The following is a 4,044-nucleotide window of genomic DNA, read 5'->3' on the forward strand; positions in this document are numbered from 1 at the left end:
ACAAAGAGGGTTGGTATGGTTAGCAATGAAAATCCTGCAAGGCAGACAAGTTGGGGTGGGCAGAATACTACACTCGAACAGCGTAGTGGATGAATCCAGCCAGCCCTGCTCCCCGGCCCAGTCCCTGCTTCTGAAAGAAGCCAGGCCGGGGAGAGCCTGCCTGGGCCTCAGTGCACCCCCGTCCCAAGCGCCCGGACCCTCGGCTGGCTAGTAGGACGAGGGGCTCTCGCACCACGGAGCCCGCTGGATGCAGCAGAGCCCCGGACCTGGTCCCAGCTTCCGAACCCTAGGGCCCGGCAGACCCCTGTCACCAGCGCCCGGACCCTCTGATGGCTTGCAGGACGGGGGGGCTCATGCATTCAGGGGCCTGCCGGGTGGAGCTCAAACCAGTCCCAGCTTCTGAACTCCAGCCAGGCCAGGGAGAGCCTCCCCGGGACACAGTGGACCCCCGTCCCCAGCACTCAGACCCTCCGATGGCTTGCAGGACGGGGGGGCTCGCGCACCCCGGGGCCTGCCAGACAGAGCTCAAGCCCCGGTCCCAGCTTCCGAGCCCCCGCCAGGCAGGGGAGAGCCTCCCCGTGCCCTGGTGGATCCCCGTCCCCAGCGTCCAGACCCTCTGATGGCTTGCAGGATGGGGGGGCTCACGCACCCCGGGGCCTGTAGGATGGAGCTCAATCCCCGGGCCGGTCCCAGCTTCCGAACCCTAGCCAGGCCGGGGAGAGCCTCCCCTGGACACAGTGGAACCCCACCCCCAGCACCCGGACCCTCGGCCGGAACCAAGGGGTGTTAAGGCCAGGCCTCGTCCTCTCCCCGACGGCCTGCACGGGGAGCCCATTTTCCTTGACTATTAAGCCCCCACGTAGTGGGGGCTTATAGAATTTTGAGGAAGGACAAAAATTGGAGTTAGCCCGGCCACCAGCCCGCAGGGCCATCTGTTAACCCAGCCCGCAGAGCCATCTGTTGACCCAGCCCGCAGGGCCATCTGGTCACCCTGCCCGCAGGGCCATCTGGTCACCTGGCTGCGGGACCAGATGGCCCGGGACGACCCAGCACCCAGATGGCCTGGGAGTGTGCCGTTCCCAGTCGCCCTTGCAGTCCGGCGAAGGTAACCGGGCGCACCGAGGCAGCCGCTCTGGAGGTTCCTTCCCCCGGGTGGCTGCTGCTCACCTCCCTGCCAGACTTGCCCGGGAGCAGTGGGAAGGGGAGGCCATCTGGTCACCCTGCCGACCCGCGAGGGATGGTGGGACCTGTCCCCGCACCCTGGTGGGGCAGGGACAGGAGGGGGAGGCCCCCGAGCCGAAGGACAGGAGGGGGAGGCCCGAACCGAAGGACAGGAGGGGGAAGCCCCCGAGCCAAAGGACAGGAGGGTGAGGCGGGCTCGCTCGGACCCGTGTTACCCCCTCCGCATCCCTCACGCCAGCCTCGCAGTAGAGCCACCCACCCCTGTGTGTGGTGTAGGGAGGCGTCTGCGGGCACTCACGCACCGAGAGACAAAAGCTTGGCTCAGAGGATGACTTTCAATAGATCGCAGCAAGGCAGCTGCTCTGCTACTTACGAAACCCTGACCCAGAATCCGGTCGTCTACAAATGATTTAGCACTGGGTGCCCCATGAACATGCAGTGAACTAAGGGCGATGGAGGCGGCCCCCTTCCGTCCACGCTCCGGTCCCCAAGCGAGCGGCTCTACGCACCGGCCCCCCGAGAGAGGCCGGCTATCCCAGGCCAACCGAGGCTCCACGGCACTGCGGTATCGTTAGGGTTTAGGGGGGTTTCTGACTTAGAGGCGTTCAGTCATAATCCCACAGATGGTAGCTTCACCCCATTGGCTCCTCAGCCAAGCACATACACCAAATGTCTGAATCTGCAGATCCTCTCGTACTGAGCAGGATTACTATTGCAACAACACATCATCAGTAGGGTAAAACTAATCTGTCTAACGACGGTCTAAACGCAGCTCACCTTCCCTATTAGTGGGTGAACAATCCAACGTTTGGTGAATTCTGCTTCACAATGATAGGAAGAGCGGACATTGAAGGATCAAAAAGCGACGTCGCTATGAACGCTTGGCCGCCTCAAGCCAGTTATCCCTGTGGTAACTTTTCTGACACCTCCTGCATGAAACCCAAAAAGTCAGAAGGATCGTGAGGCCCCGCTTTCACGGTCTGTATTCATACTGAAAATCGAGATCAAGCGAGCTTTTGCCCTTCTGTTCCGCGGGAGGTTTCTGTCCTCCCTAAGCTCGCCTTAGGACACCTGCGTTATCGTTTGACGAGGTGTAGGATAAGTGGGAGGCCCAGTCAAACTCCCCACCTGCCACTGTCCCCGGAGTGGGTCGTGCCCACTGGCGCTTGGAGCCAGAAGCGGGAGCCCCACGGGGCTCGCCCCGCCTCACTGGGTAAGTGAAAAAACAAGAGTAGTGGTATTTCACCGACGGCCCAAGGGCCAGCCACTTATCCTACACCTCTCATGTCTCTTCACAGTGGCAGACTAGAGTCAAGCTCAAAGAGGCCTCTTTCCCCTCTGGTTCTGCCAAGCCTGTTTCCTTGGCTGTGGTTTCGCTAGATAGTAGGTAGGGACAGTGGGAATCTCGTTGATCCATTCATGCACATCACTAATTAGATGACGAGGCATTTGGCTAATCTGTACCACCTCGCGGTAGCTCATTCTGGGTTATTATGCTGCCTATCAGCATCAATTAGGTTTTGCTTCCAACAATACAACATTCTTTCACTCCAGAGTACAGCCACACTGAACGCTGTCCTCACTGGAACTGAGATCATGTACAGGCCAGAAATAGTACACATTACAGTACTATTCCAACAATTTTAAGATTGTCTACGAACAGTTCTGAGAATTAAAATAAAATTAGCAGGACATCAATAATCAATGTGTGATATTTATGTGAATGCGATTATTTCAGAAACACGCCCAGTGCACACCTAGTCACCAAAAGTGGGGACAGGAGCGAACAGTATTAACCTGAAGCTCGCTGATGCAGGCCATCACTGAAACAAGCACAGAGCAGACAGCCACAGAGACAACAAGGTGGCATAGCTAAAATGAGCATAGGACTTCCCAACCGGGCAGCATGAACACTAGGGTGGGAACTAACTCACTAAATATAGAGATGCAGGGTGCAGAATCTGGGACGACCGGCAGCAGAAGGGCTGTTCCTTAGGCACAGCCGATATAGTGTAGGGCGATACCCAATGAAAGGGGCACATCCAAAGGAAGTGGCAGCAGAGGCACCAGAGAACCAATAGGAGCTGGTTAAAAGGAACGTCTATAAATGTAAAAAGGATCTCAGAATTCTACACCACATCCTCAGACTATAAGCGAAAATTAACCCTCATCCAGAAAGAGAGATCTAATTCAGCATCTGAACACATAGAAGGGAGGAGCGTAAATCTAGAGGACCACCCCACTGGGTGGGACGCAAAAGGGAACCTATTGCTGAAGATACAGTAAATATTTACAACAAGGGGTGGTGAGGGACAGAGTCTCTGAATTAAGCAGAAAGCTCTCACCCAGTCAAGAGATCAGGGCTAGATCCAACACCGTTTTTTAGCTCACTGCACCATCCCAGTTTCAGAACCTGGCTGTATGCAAATTAGTCTGTTCCTGTCCCAGTGCATGATGGGAACAGGGCAAACCAAACTACAAAAGCCAATTCTTACACTGGGAAGGAAACAAGCTCCCGGGGACCGGTTTCTGGCATTACAGCCGTCTTCGGCCCGGTTTGCTTGAATCCTGATGGTGCAATGAGCAAGGGTCTCACATCTGAGAATACCCTTCCACGCTTAGGGTGGACAAAAATATTTACAACAAGGGGTGGTGAGGGACAGAGTCTCTGAATTAAGCAGAAAGCTCTCACCCAGTCAAGAGATCAGGGCTAGATCCAACACCGTTTTTTAGCTCACTGCACCATCCCAGTTTCAGAACCTGGCTGTATGCAAATTAGTCTGTTCCTGTCCCAGTGCATGATGGGAACAGGGCAAACCAAACTACAAAAGCCAATTCTTACACTGGGAAGGAAACAAGCTC

General features: G+C 56.1%; 1 pseudogene; it reads right to left on the reverse strand.

The window, feature by feature from the left end:
- Window positions 1-1,492: 1,492 nt before the first annotated feature.
- Window positions 1,493-2,529, reverse strand: LOC147685346 (28S ribosomal RNA; annotated as a pseudogene).
- Window positions 2,530-4,044: the final 1,515 nt, after the last annotated feature.

Source organism: Lissotriton vulgaris, chromosome 10 (assembly GCF_964263255.1).
Source record: "Lissotriton vulgaris chromosome 10, aLisVul1.2, whole genome shotgun sequence".
Classification (NCBI taxonomy): Eukaryota; Metazoa; Chordata; class Amphibia; order Caudata; family Salamandridae; genus Lissotriton; species Lissotriton vulgaris.